This window comes from Talpa occidentalis, unplaced genomic scaffold, assembly GCF_014898055.3.
Source record: "Talpa occidentalis isolate TD23 unplaced genomic scaffold, MPIMG_talOcc4v2.1 talOcc4.12, whole genome shotgun sequence".
Taxonomy (NCBI): Eukaryota; Metazoa; Chordata; class Mammalia; order Eulipotyphla; family Talpidae; genus Talpa; species Talpa occidentalis.
Genome location: NW_023601212.1, coordinates 24,101,223 through 24,121,004, shown reverse-complemented (window position 1 = coordinate 24,121,004; position 19,782 = coordinate 24,101,223). Strand labels below are relative to the sequence as shown.

The following is a 19,782-nucleotide window of genomic DNA, read 5'->3' as shown; positions in this document are numbered from 1 at the left end:
GTGGGAGGGTTACAACAGATTACACACGCCAAGCACTGAGCGGTGCCTGCCACACAGCAGACGCTGTTCTTCCACCCTTCCTAGAATAATATAATAGTAAGACTCCCAAAGTACCCGACAGTCGTGGGAGTCACATGTGCAGGAAAGAGAGCAGCTCCCCACGTTCAGTCAGTCACCAAGGCTGAGCAGTTTCATGATGGCAAAAAATCCTTCCAGCAGGAAAGTGCTCCCCCAGGGAGAGACCACAATGGGTCACTTGAATGTGACACATTTTGTTTTTTTTTTTAATTGGGTTTAAAGTTATAAAACAATAGCAGTGAACTCCTCCTGCCTCTGCCTTACTTGGACCCAGGTGGGGATCCCGGCATTCATTAAACCCACCCAAACTCCCCAATGAGACTGGGTGGTCTAGAGCCCAAACATCCCCTCTCCCCACCCTCCAGCATTCCTGCACCAGAAAGTAGCTCCACCCCAAGTCCCAGCCTGGACCAACTCATTGGCACCCTCAGACCCACCCCCAGAAGCCTACCCCAACCTAGCCTAATTTGGTCCTAAGTATTCCTAAGGTGCCTTCCAATTTCCCGCTGTAATAAATGGCACAGAATGCAAATGGAGGTGGATGTGGGACACAGATGTTTGCACTAATTTAATTGAGGGAACACCTTGGATTAAACACTTTGCAAAACACTCACAAATAGGTTCAGTGCATTCGGTAATGAAAAGCCTCCCAGCCCCCTGGCACTTTGCAGCGGCTGCCTGGGGCTCCTGGAGAACTGCTGGGGGTGGGAGGCGTGGGGGAGAGGCCGGGCACAGGCCAGAGACAAGATGGCTCCAAACCAGGGAGAAGGCCATGGGAACCTGAGTTCCTGGAGGCTTTTCAGCAGATTCTCCCCCAGCTGGAGCCAACTCCATCAAGACGAAGAATCTGGATGGGTTGCGGCTGGGGGTACGAGGCACCTGTCTCCCCAGGTGGGTAAACTGCTCACCTGTAGGGGTCAGCAACAGGCAAGTGCCTTCTTGTCCTCAGACCTCACTTCCTACCTGGAGGCCTTCCTGTCTACCCAGCTGACAACCAGTTACCATCTGGATGGGATTGAGGTCCCCAGGCCCAGCGACCCCAGAAAATATTAATCTATCTGGTCTTTTGGGGTTGAGGGAGGGTAGCAAATATCTCTCAGAAATTTGGGGTTATTTGCAAGGCAATGCTAATTTCTCTAAAGCTTCTTCTTCACCCTTCCTTGAACTTTAAAGACTCAAATCCTGTACTTCTACCAAGTCCCACCCTCCCCTTCACCTTTCACTCAGCCATCCCTGCATCCACTCAGATCCAGAGCTTCTGAGATGAGTGACAGCCACTACCTGCCCTGGAGTCGTGCTGTGGCAAAGGAAAGCAACATTAGCAGACATAGGTACACTGTCATAAATGTGCTTAGGGAGGTATATTCGTAACCTGGGAGCCCAGAGATAGTGCAGGAACTTGGAAAGAAAAGGTCAAGACGGTCCTCCCTGGTGGCACAAAGGGTTAAGCAGCACTATGAAGCTATCCACTGCCTCTGCAGCACGAGTTCGATCTCCAGCCGGCCAGGGAACTACCCACATGGCACAGCAGACCTCTCCTGACTTTCCACTGCTCCCCTCAGCAGTGTGTTTCAGTCAAACTGCCTGTTCTGCTCCCCACTCTGTCACTGGTGAATCCTCTCACCCCCCGCATCTCTGGCCTGTACTCCAGTTCTTGTATGCATAAATAAATAAATCTTTAAAAAAAAAAGGAAAGGAAAGGTCAAGTAGAAAAAGAGGAAAGGCATTCTTGGCAGAGGGAACAGCATATGCAAAGCCAATGAGGTTCAGAAGTCTAAGGCAGTTGCAGCTACTCAGGACAGTATATTTACCTGGGCCGACAGGGCCACAAAGGAAGATGTGCCTGGACCTGGTGTTTATTTGTTCATTGAGTTAAACTGTGCTTCTTTGTTACCTTACCTTCCTGTTGTTGAGTAAACCTGGTAAAACCCCAGCCAGCTAATACTTGCTTTTCTTCTATCCCACCCTGGCTATCACCCCATAAAATCAAGATTTCCCAGTTGCTCTCAGGCTGAGAGGTTGACTCAGACAGTGGCAACCCCTCTCCTATTGTGTGATCCTCAAAAAACATCCCTTGCTCAAATCCTTGATTGAGTTTCCCTCTAAATTTCTTTTGTCATATCAAGAAAGCTAGGCAAGAACTCTCAAAGATCAATGGCAAAGATGGAGCACTTTTACCAGACCCATTCTCCTCCCCCAGCCTCTGAAAAGTCCCCAAAATCTGGAAATAGTTCTTATAACGATTGCTCTGTAAGTCTCAGAGTTCAAATCAGGCCTGGATGATTTTATATTCCTGAAAACAGAATCTCTAATTTTCAAACACAATGATCACTTCAAGTATAATAACCATTATAATAATAACCTCTTATACTTGTATAGTGCTTCATAGTTTATAAAACATTTTCACATATCTCTTCTAATCCTTCACCAACAACCCTTTGAGAAAGATAGACTAGGTGCTATTAGTCTTGCTTTTTGGATGAGAAAATTAAATCCCTAGTCTCAGCGAAGTAAATAACAGAACTAGAACTTAAACTCAAGCCTATCTGACACCAAAGTGCACCCTTGTTCACTCATCCAATCATTCAGGGAGTATTTGTTGAGCACCTACTATGTACAGAGAAACACAATAGACTCATAGCATAGCATGATAGGGATACTGTGATGATTAAAAGTCTAGATGAAGACACAGAATACTGACAGACATAAATGCAACAAAGGGAAAATACCAGGGCAAAGATCAGGGCACTGAAACCCAGCAGCCAAACAGAACACAAAGCCACTCTTCAAACACTACCTCACTCACCCCTCACCCCCACAGCCTGCATGTACACAGGTAACATGCACACCTTGGTGTACATGCATGCACACATGCTGTCAGTACACATGTCTCCTAGGCTGCCCCCCATGCTCCCCAGACTCCTCTAGCCCTGATATCCCCTATTGCTGGCTGGGGGGTGGCTGGATGGATGACTTGGTTCATGGGTGGATGGCTGGCTGGCTGGCTGGCTGGCTGGATAGATGGATGGATGGATGGATAGGGAGGGGAGTCTGGAAGTGATTTATTCACCTACAGGTAGAACCTGTTGGGACCCCATCAGTGGGCCTAGGTATAGATAATATTGTCTTGCCCTCTGATGAGTCTTAATGCCCTTTGCAAAAACAATGCCCTCCCCCCCATAGGGTCCATGTGAGGTTCTGTGCAGGGTCTAGCACACAGAGGGTTCAGTGCCTACCTGCCCATGGAGTAAAAGTAATGGATGGGCAGGTTAATTACATAGCCTCAACAGAAATCATTCTTGACCCCTCCCCTACCACCATCACCACTGTTCCCTCCAGGGTTTGGGGTCTTAATAGGGAGCGTCTCTCCCCCACTTGGTCCTTTTCTCCTTGGTTTATTCATTCATCTTTTTGTTCAAGCAACGTTGTAAGGTACCTGTAATATCCAGGCACGATTCTCGATACTTGGGTGAAAATAATAAGGTGCAGTCCTTGACTTGGACAGATAAACACATGTTTAAGGTCCTGTGATGACAAACAGAGCAGCAGCATTTCAGAAAGGTGCTCTGTAAGGAGGTAATCAGGGAGGAGGTATGTGAACTGGGTTTTGAGTTTACCCAAGCCATGAAGACACCAGACACAGAATCAGGACCAATAAGTGCAAAGGCATATTATATAGAGTATTGGGGGGTACATTGAGCAACCCAGTCTACAGATGGTCCCAATTTACATGGTTTGACTTACAATTTTTTTATTTTATGATGGTGTGAAAGCAAGATGTTTTCACTAGAAATTTTGAATCTTGATCTTTTCCCAGGATAGCAATATGTAGCATGATACCCTCAGGATGCAGAGCAGTGGCAGGAGCCCCAGCACTCAGCCAGTCAGGAATCCAGGAAAACAACCAACACTCCAGCATAATTGGTGACCCTTTCACTGCAGCATCTCCATCATCCAGCAATTAATTTTAGCTCAATGCTTCAAACATTCTTCAGGCTCGGTGAGCTCTCCGCTGTGTATCAGTGGTGAGAACTCACACAATCATTTTCACTTTCAGTACAATGTTTTGTTTTTTTTCACTTTCAATGCAGTATTCAATAAACAGTATGAGATATTCAATACTTTATTGCAAGGTAGCCTTTGTGTTAGATGATTTTGCCCAATTGCTCTGCACATTCTTAAGGTAGGTAACTTAAACTGTTAAGTTCTATAGGTTAGGAACATTAAATGCGTTTTCCACTTGTGATGCTTTCAATGTGCAAGGGTTTTATCAGTAGGTAACCCCCTCCTAAGTCAGGGAAGATCCCCATTGGGGATATCAGGAGCGGACATGTGCTTCTGTGTCTGGACGCCTCTAAGTGTCAGGGAGGAGAGAGAAGCTGAATAAGTAGATACAGTTCAACTGCGAAGCCCATGGTCAGCCGACCAAAGAAGCGGAAGACAGTAAGGAAGCACTGGGGCATGGCGTGCGGGCAGATCCTGACAACAGCATTACCCGGACTCCAGCTATTGCGGGCAGGGCGCTGGGCTCCTCCATCGACAGGAGGCTATCCTCATCTGACTGATGATAAATGAATTTGACGAGGTAGTCTCTTTGATTCATGCAATTATCCCTGGAGAGATGGTCAATTTTGGAGCAGTTCCTCCTCTCTTAAGAGCCACTGACTGGCTAACAGCAAAAGCAAAGGAAGGGTTTCCCATAGCACCACTGCTTCACCCCCCCCCCACCGCCCCCCCATCCCCACCCACAGTCAGAGTTGCCAGGCACAGTGCTTGGAAATCCGTCAGACTTCAGGGGGATTGGAGTACTTGAGAATAGATAATGGTGGGGAGAAGGGATGTCACGGGAGCCACAAAGTAAGGAAAAAGGAGGAATATTCCCAGGTTGGACAAAGATTTAAGACTGTCTGCATTTCCAGGGACTGGAAGAGAAAGGCAGGATGGGTGGTGAGCCACCTCGCACTTTCCAAAGCAGGCTCCAAGCCTCTCCAGAGCTGCTCACAGCAGGAAAGTTTCTCCCTCCCCTTCCTGCTCTCCCCTCCCTCCCTTCCCTTCTTCCTAGCCCTTCTCCAGAAAAGGTTTATGAAGAAGATTCCAAATAGCCCCCTCTCCTGCAGGCATAGTCACACCAACTGAAAGGAGATTTAATTAGCAAAATCTCGTTAGGCAAACGAAATTATCCGTAAGACAATACTCCTCTGGACAGGGGGTATGATTAAACAAAGCCATTAATTGAGAGCGTCTCTCTGGCAGCTCCCCGGATGCATTCATTTGCCTTCTTGGGCCAGGGGAGCAGGCTCTGCCGCCTTCCCTGCTGGCCCCACCCTGCCCCACTTCATCTCCACTCTTCCAGAGCCCCTCCATTTGGGGCTGCAGACCTCGGCATCTCATCAGCGGCCTCTCTGCCGCCAGATTCCTGCTAAAGTGCCTTGATTGCATAATGTCTATTTGCATAATGTAAATTGCAATCTCCTAGCTCGGGAGGCAGGAATCACAGAACAGCCATTATTTTTTACCACTCCACAAAAATTCTACATTTAGAAAGCAGATTTGCAGCTCAGAAAGCCGTATAAATCTGAATCCGCCAGAAACGCCATTAAATCACACCAATTAAGCTGGACCAACGATGAGCCCCTGTCACTGTTCTCTGCACACTCAAGGACTCCCAGCCCAGATGGAGGCCATGGAAAACTGGAGGCTGTGGTGCAGGGCTGGGAGCAGGCACTGCAAGAGGCAGGAGATTCTGTCCTCTGATCCTGAACGTGCACCCCAGGCAGAGGCGCCCATCCAGACCTGATGGGAGGAGAGGGGTGGGGTGCGGAACCAGTCTGAGTTCTTTTTGGGCTTGCTGCCGGGTTTCTTGGCACACTGTCTGCAGACTTTTAATTTGTGGATGGAGACAGCATATGAGGAAGAAGGTGGCCCCTTTAGCAAAAGAGATCCAAGGTACTTCACATGGGGGGTCCACCTGCTTGCATTTTAACCTCTCTTTAAAGACCACTTCCCTCTTCTCCAAGTCTCCAGCCAAGTGAAAGAAATCTTAGGACAAATCCTGTTCAGACTGGACTGGACTGGACAGTGAGCTCCTTTTAAGAGCTATTTCTTAGGGGTCTCCGGGGAGAGAGGTCAGTCACAAAGTCCTAGCAAAGGGCCATTCCCTCTGACAACTCCTGAGTCCAGCTTCCCTGGAGCCTTTACCTGGTTACTCTTTTGCCTCTTTATTGCTCATTCAATATTCATTTGTCAGAGGGCAAGATGCTAATGTGTATTATTAAAATATCAATAGTTTATGAGTGAACTTTGATGGAGGGTACAATTAAAGGAAAGATTCTTGACCATCTCTGTCAGGAGAAATGGAAAGGGACAATCTTTCTTTCCAAGTCCATTTTTCATTATTTGCTGGGTGAGGGGATAAGGGAACCACTCTTGGGTCCCCATGTGTGCCCGGAGGGACCCCAGTACTGGGTTTCATACAGTCCCCAATGAAGTCAGGAGAGGACACAATTCCATTGTTAGTCAAGAGATGAAGAATCTATTTTTTTTTTAATATTTATTTATTTATTTATTTATACAAGCACTGGTTACAGTCAGAAGCACGGGAGGGTGACAGAATTCACCAGAGCCAGAGCGGGGAACAGAATAGGCAGACTGACGAAATACACTGCTGAGGGAAGCAGCGGGCGCGGCAGGAGAGGACTGCCGCGCCATGTGGGACATTCTTCTGCAGCCGGGGATCAAACTGGTGCTGCAGAGGCTGCAGGCAGCTTCGCAGCCCAGCTCTTAACCACTGTGCCACCAGGGGAGGCCCAAGAGATGTGGAATCTAAAGACCAAAGAGCTGTGCCCAGGACCACAAGGTATTGGCTGTTCATGAAGTTGGCATCAAACCCCAGCTTTGGACTTCAGACCCAACATTCCGCCCCCCCCCCTCCAAATCGGGGCCTTGGAAATACAAATGATCTTCATGTTTTTATCTGTTTCCTTCAGCTGCCCAAATTAAACATTAGTTTCCTGACCTAAGTTTCACCAAAGGGGAAAGAAGAGAACAGGAAATTATTCCATGGTTTCATACAGACCCCATTTTCAGAAAATGGGGCTCCACTTTAGACATTGCTAGGTGAGTCCCCAGAGTCTTTTCCATACATCTAGAACCCCATAACTGAAGGTGACCTTGAAGAGGACATCATTAGATGTCCCCATTTTACAGGAGAATAAACTGAGATTCTTGGAGCTCCGCAGTGAAGTGAATAAGTCTCTGGAAGAGGGTGCTAAGCTTGACTTCAACTGCTACTAATTTAATCCGTCATTCACTAGGGGATTTTTTCTACTTTTTGAGCCTCTGCTCCTTTTCTGAGAGACCAGCATCTCACAATGAGCCTCAAATGCCTAGCAGAGTACCTAAACTGAAGTAAGTGCTCAGTAAATGTTGTTTGTTGATGCTAAGTTAATTTGTGGAGACTCCAGAACTCTCCCTCCTAACCTCAGCCCTACTTCTTCATAACCCCCTTCTCTGTCCTGCCCCCTCCTTTCAGCATTACCTATTTTTCCCATCTTGATCCTTTGGGAAAATGAATTGGGTTTATCCTAAGTCAAAACAAAGTTCCCAGGGCTTTCAGATTCTCTTCCAAAATATAGTTGCATTTGGAGCAGGAAAATGCCAAGAGAAAGGGAGTCTGGTCCTCAAAGGGCGCAGCCCCTGAAGGTCATTGGGGAAAGCAGAGGGGAAAGCAGGAAAGGAGAGGACATGGCAGAAAAGCAGGAAGTGTGGCCTAGATCTCCCCAGTCCCCAGCACTGCCCAATGGACTCCTAAGTTCTGATTTTTGGCTGAAACCTATACCAGCTTGGAAGACCATGGAGTTGGGGTGTGGAGCCATGGATGGCAACAAATGACTAGAGGCTTGTGGAGTCCTCAGCCTAAGGTCCCCCTCCATGCCTGGCACTTCAAGCTGTGGGTAGCAAACTGGACCCACTTTTGCTGAGATGTATTATAAGGCACGACTTCTAAGGGCAACTACAGCACCTCCTAACATCGTCATGATCTCTGGGAATCGCCTTGGGAGGAAGTCTAGCCTGTCTCTGGGGTCCCCTTAAACCCAGATATTCTGTAAGTTAAGTTACAGATTGATTGAAGACCTAAGTGGGGGTTACCTTACCTGTCTTTCTAGGGAAACACATCACTGCACAGAAAGGGCCCATTTCATTTTTTTCTGGGACATAAGACTGCTCTGTGGTAGACTGTACTCTCCAAAGATGGCCATAACACCACAGATCCTACTCCTCATGCTCTTCTTTTCATGCAATGTTGATACTCCTTGAAGAGGTAGGGGAGTGGGGTTGTCTATGTCCCCTCCTTTAAACCTAGGTTGCCCCTTGTAACTTCCAGTCAACTTCCTCGGAACTTCCACAGAATGTGGTGCAGTGATGCTGCTTTGGCAGTTTGGCTTCTACCGGGCTCTTGTTCTCTCTCAGGATACCCTCCACCCCAAGATTCCACTCCCCATATTGTGAGAAAGCCCAAGTCACACAGAGAGTTCACAAGGCTCCTGCTGACAATCTCAGTGTCTCAACCAACAACTGATTTCCACCCCCAGAAGGACAAATGAATGAACCTTCAAGATGATTCTAGTCCCCAACTTTTGATTTGCCCCAGGTGACATCCCGGACATGACAGAATAGAAACAGGCTGTCCTCATCATGCCCTGCCTGAATTCCTGACTCAGAGGACATGTGAGTGTAACATTGTTACATCACTGTGTTTGGAGGGGTGGGGTTTGCTACATAGGCATAGTAACCAGGTTACTGGTAACCAGGTTACCGGAACTAAACCATTCACCACCAGAACTAAACTAGAGTGAGTGCTATTTCCCTCTGAAAGCTGTCACTGGTCTTCTTTCTGTGACTTCACTTTCAGACTCTTCCCTCCTCAACCAGTCCTGGTCACACTGAGTCTGTTCCCCTCTCCAACAGGCAGGGTCCTCAGGCCTGAGAAGGCTTTGGCAAACCACTCCTGAAAGACCCTTTGAATCTTTCCTCTTTAGAGGCCTAAAGAAACCTGCTCCTCCTTGCTCCTCAGTGACGTCCAACCACATGTCCCTGTAAGGAAGCTTTTTCTGGGTGTGGGTGACCCTGTACAAGGTGCCCGGCCACCCTCAGGGACAGGAGAGATTGTGAAGCCCTCATTCCCCCACACTCTCTGCTCTCATTAAGGTTCACACTCAGCTCGCTCCTCTCATACTTGACTTGACTTATGAGGTCCCTCTAAGCTCCGGTGCGAGGAGACATTGATTCTCACAAAGGTCATTAGCTTTCTCCTCTGTCTCCTCCAGCCCCCAGCACCATCTCCTAGGTAAGGCTTTCCTGGAACAGGATGGAAGGAGGCACCCTTCCCCTCCCCCTGGGCCTGGAGATCCAACCACTCCAGAGCCCAGGCTGAGAGGAGGTACCCTGGGAGCCCCCTCCCGTCAATCACAGAGGCCACCAGCACTGAATCGCAGGCCATTAGGCGGGAGGGCCGGCGCCCTGCTCACTCACCGGGCAGTCATCGGCAGGATGTTAGACGATCGCGGGGCGGCCATTCTTATGATTTATTCAAATACTCATTACAGTCAATCTATTTTTACACAGAGGTGAAGATGTGTGCTGATAATGGTTAATCATTTATAATTCCATGGACTGGTTGGGAGCCAATGTACTAGCAAAGCCACAGCCCCACACAGTCTCCGGTTGCCCCAGAAGCAGGGTGGAGACGATTGGCAGCCCAGGGCAATCCCATCTCCCAGCTAACATTTGCTGAGCAGCAACTAAGCTGAAGGTGTGGGAAAAGAAGACACGAGAATCCCAGACTGCCTGCCAGGAGCTCAGTCTCGCTGGAGGGGGCAGAGTGGGGTGTGGGTCAGAGTGGTGGCCAAGTATGTGAATGCAGAAGAATCCAGAAGGTGAAATCACTTCTTCCTGGAGCTACCAAAGAAGATTCAGGGAGGAGAGTGACCCAAGCCAGTTCCTACAAGTGGACAGACTTTTTGCCAAGTGGGAGAACCAATAGTGAACAAATAAAGTGAGTCCTCACTTAACATCCTCAACAGGTTTTTAGCAACCAGGACTTAAAACGAAGTGACACATAACGAAAGCATGTCCTCAAAAAACATCCTCTTATTCAATGTCAGCTGGCCAGGACTCCCTTTTTCTTATCAAAGTTATAGAGACAATGTTGAACGAAATGCTATGCAAGGATTCCCTGCAAGGGTAAGTGTAAGGAGGAGCTATTACTGAAACTTCTATCTCATACTCTACCTTTTCCAAGAAGCCTCTCTGTTGAAATTTATAGGAAAATAGTAAAGGGGAAGGGCCTCCTCTTCTAGGAAGAAAACCTTCAATGGCTCCATGAGCTCACAGCCCAAGCCTGGCCTCTCTGCCTGACTCTCAAGCCCCAGATGCTATGGTCTGTCCTCCTTCTCAGAAAGAGTCCCTCCTCCCCACTCCATCTGGGTCCCTCCTCCCATCTCTAGGGCAGACCAGCTGCTGCATCATCCCAGGGTGCTCCCTGCTTCCCCCCCTCTTCCTTCCACTGGCCAAATTGGGCTTGAGTGCTGAAGGAAGGGAAGCAACCAGCAATCTTTCTTTTTTCTCCTCTCAGACCTTCCCAGAAATAACCAGATGTAGGAGCAAGCACAGCTCTGAACCTGGCCCAGATCCTCTCCTCACTGCCGCCCAGTCTTCGCCCACAGATGATAGTGGCTGAGGTCCAGTTGGGTCTTGCAAAATCAAGAGTTTCCCTCTCCGAGGCTCAGGACACACACAAGACATCAAGTCCACCGTAATGCATGATCAATAAAGTCTAATTAAATAGGACGTCATATTACAGGTCTTCTTTGTCACATTCAGACCTAATCTAATTATAAGTCCACTGTATTTTACATTCTGACTGGTTCATTGTTGAGTGTTTCTCTTACACAATATATGGCTGTTAAAGATTAGGTTCAGGGCTGGTCTTTAACCCATAACCTTATTGAGTCAGCACGGAAATACCAATAGAAGTTACTTACAGTTCACAGCGCCTTTTCTGGTGAGCGGCATGGAGGACAGAAGGTCCAAGTCCTGCTCCAGACTTCACCTGTCAAAAAAAAAGAAAGCATTTTTATAGATTCTGTAGGATTCTGCTGAGAATAAGAGTCAAGGCAGAGATGGGGGTGAACTCAGAAGTGGGCCTGGGTCAGGAGCAAAGTCAGGGATGTCAGCCCTGTGCCCACAGTGCTGAGTGGGGGACTCCTGTAGAGAGCTACCCAGGACAGAGAGATGGGATCACTCCCTCCCTACCTGCATGGTGCCTCAGTTTCTTGGGAGTTTTATCCCCTTCCCTATAGTAACACCAGCCCTGAGCTGATCAAGGCAATAATGATTTACTAGAGCCTTCTGTCTGATGGAAGACCCATATAAGGTGGGACAGAACAGAAAAGCCCCCGTAAAGGTTTGTAGCCTATTTGGGGAAGTCTGCAAAAAAAAAAAAAAAAAAAAAAAAAACAAGTAGACAAGCAAAACCAATGGCTGTGGTTTGTGGCAGGATTATGGGGAGTCTGATGGAGGAGAGAATGCTCAAGTAAAAGCAAAGAGTCCAGAAGGGCTGTAAGGAAAAGAATGTATGTGGAGCAGAATCATGGAGTGAGATTAGAAAGATCAAAAACATGCCTATTTTGATTCTCTTTCTAGGGTAAAGCAAGAAAAACACCACCCACAAGACAAACCCAGCACATATTTATCAGGTGTCTGCTCCATGATTTACACTCAGTAGGTGCAACAGGAGTAAAATCCAGGGGTGCTGTTATAAAAGCATGGCCACATCACTGGGGAAATAAGATGACCCACGTGAAGTATCAGTAGATAAGACAAGACTTAATATAAAGTAGTGGGGAATTGTGCAGTATAGGCTGTAATTCTCTCTTCCTAGAGAAGTGAAGTCAGTGAGAACTAAGACACTTGAGGAAGTTTTAAGGAGAGATAGAACTTAAATGAGGTCCTAGAAGACTGGTCAGGCCCAATTTGGCCAGTGGAAGGGAGAGAGGGGGCATTCCAAGAAAGGGGAGCACTTGAGCCCAATTTGGCCAGTGGAAGGAAGAGGGGGGGAAGCAGGGAGCACCCTGGGATGATGCAGCAGCTGGTCTGCCCTAGAGATGGGAGGAGGGACCCAGATGGAGTGGGGAGGAGGGACCCTTTCTGAGAAGGAGGACAGACCATAGCATCTGGGGCTTGAGAGTCAGGCAGAGAGGCCAGGTTTGGGCTGTGAACTCATGGAGCCATTGAAGGTTTTCAACAAGGAAATGACTAGAAGAGGAGGCCCTTCCCCTTTACTATTTTCCTTCAAATTTCAACAGAGAGGCTTCTTGGAAAAGATAGAGTATGAGATAGAAATTTCAGGCATGAGGTACAGTAGAAGTACCTCATCTTCATGAGAAGATGTCCCTCTTGTTCATGCTGAGGTCCTCCATTATCTCCCCATGGAATGGTGGGAATGCAAAGTACTATCAAACCCACATTCGCAGCGTAGCCTCTGAAGCTAGCTACTGACATTGGCATGACCAATGTTAATAGCTTGTGGAGGTATCTCAGAGACAAGATCAGACCCCTGGACTGCAGATCGTTGAGACAGAGACCGAGACTTAGCCCCAACTCCAGCAGCATGCCCAACATGTGTCAGTTTCCCCGCAAATGTCTGTTGAAATGTTTAATGGTGGACCTTGTTGATTTCAACCAGTCTACAACCAGCACCTTTGCACCTCCCCGTGGCTGACAGTGGGCTCCAGCATATTCTTCTAAACCACTGACACATTGCTACTGACTTTCTGTAAACTCAGTACAGAAAGTTGGTAGGTTGGGCCTCCCTGGTGGCGCAAGGGGTTAAAGCACTGCACTATGAAGCAATCCGCAGCCTCAGCAGCATGAGTTCGATCCCTGGTGGCCAGGGAGAAACCTGCATGGTGAGGCAGACTTCTCCTGTCTCGTCCACTGCTCCCCTCAGCAGTTTGTTTCAGTCAGTCTGCCTGTTCTCACCCCACCCTGTCTCTGGTGAATCCTCTCACCCCTTGCATCTCTAGCCTGCACCCGAGCTCTTGTATGCATAAATAAATCTTTTTTAAAAAAAGTTGGTAGGTTGAATTTCATGGAAAGCAAGAAGTCTCCAGGTTGAATTGCTTTATTCCTGCCCTCTGGGACTGTCTCTTGAGACACCAGCGACCTGGAAGGAGATATGGCAGACTTGCCATTTATGCACAATACAAAGCTGGGAAGGAGAACTTCTTGTGCCAAAGAGATGGATTCAAGGATGGCATAAAGCTTTTAACAAGCTAAAAGGATAGGCCAAAGCTAAAAAGTCCCTTTTTCCCTCTACCAGTCTTTATTTCTTACACAATAACATCATGACAACTACAAATAAAATAATTTTGAAAACAAAGAAAGAAAAATTGCCCACAGTCCCATCACTCTAAGCCATCAAATTATTCTATCCTATGTCTATGAGAATCCATTTTTTTTAAAGAATTGTAGAAAAAGATTTGACAAGAATATATACACCAAATCCTCCTCTTATATTCAAAAATCAATCTCAGAAACACAGAATGGGGTTATTTGAGGTGAATGCAAGCTCAGGATGGGCCTGATACAGTGTTACTCCAAGTCCATTCAATGTGACCTTAGCTTGCATTAACAGCCATAGGGTGGCCAATCAAAGAAAGGTCCCTCCCTTGGGTTTGATCAGTCCATGTTAATTTCACATGCAGTTCTGGTGGCACATTTTAGTATTGTTGAAAGTGACAAGTAAAGGAGAAATGAATAAAGGCATTTGGTGGCCAGAGGGCTGAAAATACAGGCTCTGGGGTAAGGCTACAGGTTTCAATGTCAATTCCACTACTTATTAGCAGAATAACTTCTCCATGCCTCAGTTTTTTGTTTTTGTTTTTGTTTTTTTTTTGGCAAAATAGAACAAATGAGAGTTCTATTTCTGAGGGCAGAGGTACTGCATATGATGTATGAAGATTGAATGATTTCATATACTGTAAGGTGCTTAGAAGTGTCTCGAACAAAATAAACACTGTTATTTTCATTATTAGGAGGTGGGAGATATGGGAGAAGTTTGTCTATCTGTAATATTACCCCTTTGTCCTAGTTCTGTTGACTAAAGCATGGGGTGGTCCTTTAAAGAAAACAGGACTGGGTAACAATGGGACTGGGTTGCCCTAGAGGACTAGACTAAGGGTAGAAGCCAATTGTTCTTTAGCAATGAGAACCATTCCCAGATGAGGTCAGTTTCCTCTGAAGGGAGAGAGCTCCCAGCTCTGGAAGGTGAACCCTACACTGGATAAGCTGCTCCAGAACATGAGCGCCCAGGCTTGGTTTTACCCATTGCCAAATTTTAAAAACAAATGAGGAGACTTGATAGGATTGACAAACACCTAGATTGCTAAAGCATTAATAGTTTCACCATCATTTCATAAAGTAATTCCACTCCCAAAAATAAGGAGAGGGGCATCATCTCATTTAAAGGTGCTATTGTTATCTCCCTTTGGAAGATGAGAAAACAGGTTGGAGGGGTTAAGCTTAGGTAAGTTATGGACCCAGGCTTCTGTGCCTGCATGACTTTTTTTTACTCTTAGCCACAATGATGAACTTAGCAACCTTAACTGAGACTTAGAGCTCTTCCCAGGAGGGTTGGCCTGGACAATCTTAGAGCTGTATAAAGATAGAATTTTGTTTAAAGGGTCATCAAGAGGGGCCTCCCCTGGTGGAGGGGAGGATGCTTTATTTATTTATTTTAAATAAATAATAAATAAATAAATAATAAATAAATAAATAAATAAATAAATTTATTTATTTAAAATAAATAAATAAAGCATCATCAAAAGATTTTTCTCTCTCATCTCACACACACACACACACACAACCTCTGCACATTGTCCTTATTTTCCCTCATCACCATGCAGCAGTGGAAAAGTGTTTTCTTCCTGAACCGGCCCTGGTCCATGGACACAAGCTTAGGCACCATCCACTATGGTACTTTTTGACCTTCCAAAGTCAGCAATATGTGGTCCTAGAAAGGCAAGTGGTCATGTCAAAGTCCTTCAGCCAGGCAGCCAGGCAATAATGCAACAACATTTAAAATCAGGCCAATATTATTCACCATGAAAGTAAAGTGAAATCATAGATAAGACTGATCATTCCATACTTATAAATATGAGGAAACTTTTGGAATGGTAAATGAAAGACTCGCTGAATGGTCATGTTTGTTCGGAAATGAGGTGGTGAGAGGAAAAGAAGAAAGTTTCTCCTAGCAGACAGCACACTGGAACTTGACTCTGAAAACTTAAGGAGAGTTGAGTGAGCACCCATGAAATACCCAGGTAACTTGGAAGCATATAGGGAGATAAGCTTGGGGCTTATCAAGGTCACAGAGAGTAACACAGCGAGCACTAGACCAGGAGGTTTATGCCCTGACTCTTTCATTAAGTTTCTATGTGATCTTGACATGGAATTTTCACACTTTATGACTCAGTTTCCCCATCTGCGAAATAATAGGATTCGACTTCTTAACGACCCTTTATTTATTTATTTAATTTTTTGTGTGTGGGACTCTCGCTGGCAGCCGGGGGATGAAACGGCGCTGCAGAGGCTGTGGGCAGCCTCGCAGCCCATTGTTCAACCACTGCGCCACCAGGGGAGGCCCCTCTTGATGACCCTTTAAACAAAATTCTATCTTTATACAGCTCTAAGATTGTCCAGGCCAACCCTCCTGGGAAGAGCTCTAAGTCTCAGTTAAGGTTGCTAAGTTCATCATTGTGGCTAAGAGTAAAAAAAAGTCATGCAGGCACAGAAGCCTGGGTCCATAACTTACCTAAGCTTAACCCCTCCAACCTGTTTTCTCATCTTCCAAAGGGAGATAACAATAGCACCTTTAAATGAGATGATGCCCCAGCAGCATTTTGCAAAATGCCTGGAACATATTAATGACTTAACAAATGGGGGCTGTCGTTATTCAGTGTGATGAGGTAAGGTCTAGCAGCCACTGAACAGAAAAAGAAATAAATCAAGGAAATGGAGGACCTTATGCTTCATCCCACTGCCTAGGACAACCTTTTCTGCTCTTGCCCCAGCCACACCTTCGAGATGACACAGATTACGCCAGCCATTTTCTGGGCACCAAGCGTCTCTGTGGATACTCCTTTTTTTCCTGTAAAGCATAGGCTCAGGAGTGAAATTTCCAAAGGAGAAACAAAACTTGAATGGAGCAGGTAAACCATGTATCTGGTCCCCTCTCTGTTCCAGCTGTGGTCCCTGACACCTGACAGCTTGCAGTTGCTTGCATTCTTTGAGTGAGATTATCAATTACAGCACCATAGACCCTAACCATCAGGCTGTAAATTACACAATAACTGGGTAATTGCAGAACGATATAATTACCTGGCACTAAATACTTGACTCTGAGACACTTACCCACCCAGCACTGAGGATCCTGCACAGCTTTCCTGGAACAGATGCTAATTCCCTTGGGCCGCAGGCAGAGCTGGGCACCCATGCAAATGGCCTAGAAAAGGTCCCCCTCAGCCATGCTCCCCAGTCCTATCCAGACCCACGCCTCTAATCTTGGGCCAGTCGCGGTATGGGATGCACCAAACTGTGCAAGGAATGTTGACACTGGTGCGCTAACATCCTAATGATGTTCCTCCATGGAGAAGGAATCAGAGACACTTATGACCTGTCTGCACCAGATAGGAATGAGAAGGGGGAGGCACAGGCAGTAAGGGTGGGGATATCTTGGAACGGGGCGGGGGTGGGGGAGGGGACATTCTGTTGAGGCACACTCAGGGGCCAGAGGACCTGTTCATAGGGTGACCCCCCTGACACTGTGGACAACCTCAGGTGTCAATACATCGAGACTCAAGACTTACTGAGGCGGCATCCCTGCTCTTCTACCCATTTCATTGACCCTGCCTCAGGCTTTCTCTGTCCTAGGACAATCACCAAAGCCCTTAAATGGCCTCCTGGTCTCCAGCCTTCTCCCATTTTTTGCCCATTCACCAACTACCCTCTAATCCTTGATCCTTCTGAAACACAAATTCCCCTCCTTCAAACCTGCAGCGACTCCTCACTGCCCAGCAGAGATTGCCAACTGGCAGCTGCTGGATTGACTCTTACCTGCCTACTGTTTTCACAAATTCTGCCAACACCTAGAAAGTGAGAAATTTCATGTTTAAAATCCTAATTTCTGACTTGTCTCAAAAACTCCGATGACCTAACACTGCCAGTCTTGCATTTCCACGAGGCAAGCATTGGAGGTGGCTGGGTGTCAGCTGTCACCTTTGAATTGGGCACAGGTCCTCTTTTTTCCCCCTTAGAGAAAAGGCAGGAAGGCAGGAGTCCTCGGGAATCTCTCCCCTCACCGGGCCAGACACCTAGAAGCTGGTTCATGCTGCCTGCTGAGGAGTTTCAAGGTGACAGGGCTGGTGGATGGGGGCAGGGTGTCTCACTTGGTTGTCAGCCACTGGAGGCCCAAGGAGAGGCAGGCCTTCCACCAAACAGGTCCACCAAGTGTCCTTCCCACTCACCTGGGCAACTGCTCTCTGCCAGTCAGGAGAGAGCCCGGAAAAGTCTTACCTAGGATGCTTTTCCAGAACTTCAGAGGCTACAAGGCAGGTGCTGAAGAGGCCCCACCCCCCTTTATTCCTGAGGCCCCACCCCTGGGTCTGGCCTCTCCCCACCCCAACTCAGGGGCAGCTGCTGCACCCCCTCCCTTTATTTCCATCCCACTGTTCCTATCAAAGCCCTAACAGCACATATTTTGTTAATTGTACAAACCTAATGGGGGAATGCATTGGCAAAAAAGGGTAATGGCCATCAGACCAGCAATAAAACAAAATTAATGGCCCATAGGAAGAAATCATGTCCACTTAATCCCGGCTCTGAAACTCTAATAGAATAATGGAATACCAACGGAGGGTTTTTTCTCTCTATGCAGATTGCTTACACCATGTTAATCACTTGCAAAGCAGGCCACATACCACTCTGGCTCACATGACCCTCCAGGGAAAGTAGCAGACCAGAAACATTTAGTGCAAGGCTCATTACTGACATGCACCACCGCAGCAACACCTGCCCTCCTCCCTCACTCCCCCAGGTGACTCTGGGACAGCCAGCGTGGGGTGTCATTGAAAGCCATCAGGTGTGGTGGGCCAGAAAGCAAGACATACAATGCCTAATAATGGCAGTGTTTATTGAGTGCTTACTATGTGCCAGATACTGGGTTAGCTAAGTTCTTTCCATATACTGTATTTCTGTATCTTGTTTCCATCTTCTATAACTACACAGTCCAAGAAGATAGCCACTAGCTACATGTGGCTTTTAAAATTCTAATTCTAATTAATTAAAATGAAATGAAATGTAAAATTTGGTTTTGGGCCTGACCAGCCTCATGTCAGGGGATCTACAGCCACATGTGCTGGCAGATGCAGTGCATTTCTGTCATCACAAGAGGGTGTGCTGAACAGGACTGCTCCAGAGAACTGAGGCCATTTAACAGACTCAGAAACCAAGGTGCAGAGAGGTGAGGTCAGCTGCCCAAGGTCATGCAGCTGCTGCGTGACTGAGCTGGGGTCTAACCAGGTCTAACTCAGACGGGCTCCAAAATCCCCAACCTACACACTGCTTCCCCATAGAAGCAGCAGTGGAGGCAGCAGGAAGCCCTCCAGAGGACAGGCGGTTGAACAAAAGCCCTTCTCTCCTCTATAGCCCCGAGGGAGCAGACAGACCCCAGTGCTCCATTTGGGAGCCAATGCTAGGAGTATGTCTCAAACCTGGGGAGATGCTATTGGAGTGTATAGTTGAAAGCGGCCAAGAGAGTAAATCCTAAAAGTTGTCATCATGGGAAAAAAGAATAGTAACTGGACTTGTGGGTTTCATGTCAGTGCACACAAATATCAAACCATTCTGTGGTGCCTTGAACTGATATAATGTTATGTGTCAATCAGACCTCAATTTAAAAATAAAAGCAAGTTTCTAAAATACAAAATCTCAAAATAAATAAATAAAGTGGGAAAGTCAGCCAGAGAGGGAGGATTTTACTGATTACCAGCCCAACGCCCCTTGATTTATGAATGAAGAAATCAATGCACAGAAAAGTTAAGCAGCTTGCCCACGATCAAACAGCTGGCCAGTGAAAGATGACAGTCCAAGTTTTCTGGCAGCCAGTCCTTACTGGCCAACAAAGAAAACAAGAGCAATGTAACTACAGGCCAAGAAAACCAAGAGATGGTCCTTGAGTGTCCCTGCAGAGTACTGGATTGGTTTGAAGATTCTGGAAAGAACCTGAGGACAGTGGGCCTTGAGGAAAAGTGGGAAAATATTATAGCAGTGTCTACTATGATTAAAAACACACATATACTTTGAGTAACCCCAACTTGAGAACATATCCAAAAGATAGAAAATACCAGGGTATAAAAATCATGTGACAGCCCCGTGGTAGGAAAAATGGGGAGCAACCCAGGGTTTCACAATGGGGGAAGGGTTGGATAACATTGGGACATGACAGTTGACACTTGAGCAAGACAGGAGGCTCAGGTCCCCACCCAGTCGAAAAACCAAATCCAATTTAGAATAGGCCCTCCGATTCTGCAAGGGTTCTGCATCCCCGGATGCAACCAACAAATATTTGCAGTTGGTTCAGTCAAT

General features: G+C 46.9%; 1 protein-coding gene and 1 long non-coding RNA gene across 5 annotated transcripts in view; one reads left to right on the top strand and one right to left on the bottom strand.

Moving 5' to 3' along the window:
• The window catches only part of PKNOX2 (PBX/knotted 1 homeobox 2), a 266,982-nt gene that overhangs the window by 182,759 nt on the left and 64,441 nt on the right, over positions 1-19,782 (bottom strand). For all 4 annotated transcript variants that reach the window (XM_054693179.1, XM_054693181.1, XM_054693183.1 and 1 more), the window contains exon 2: positions 11,121-11,188. The gene's annotated coding sequence lies outside the window, so the exon portion shown is untranslated. The remainder of the gene's footprint in view (positions 1-11,120; positions 11,189-19,782) is intronic.
• Positions 8,886-10,986, top strand: LOC119240812 (uncharacterized). Its single transcript, XR_005124199.1, has 3 exons — positions 8,886-8,929; positions 9,703-10,320; positions 10,712-10,986. It is a non-coding gene; the product is annotated as an uncharacterized LOC119240812 (long non-coding RNA).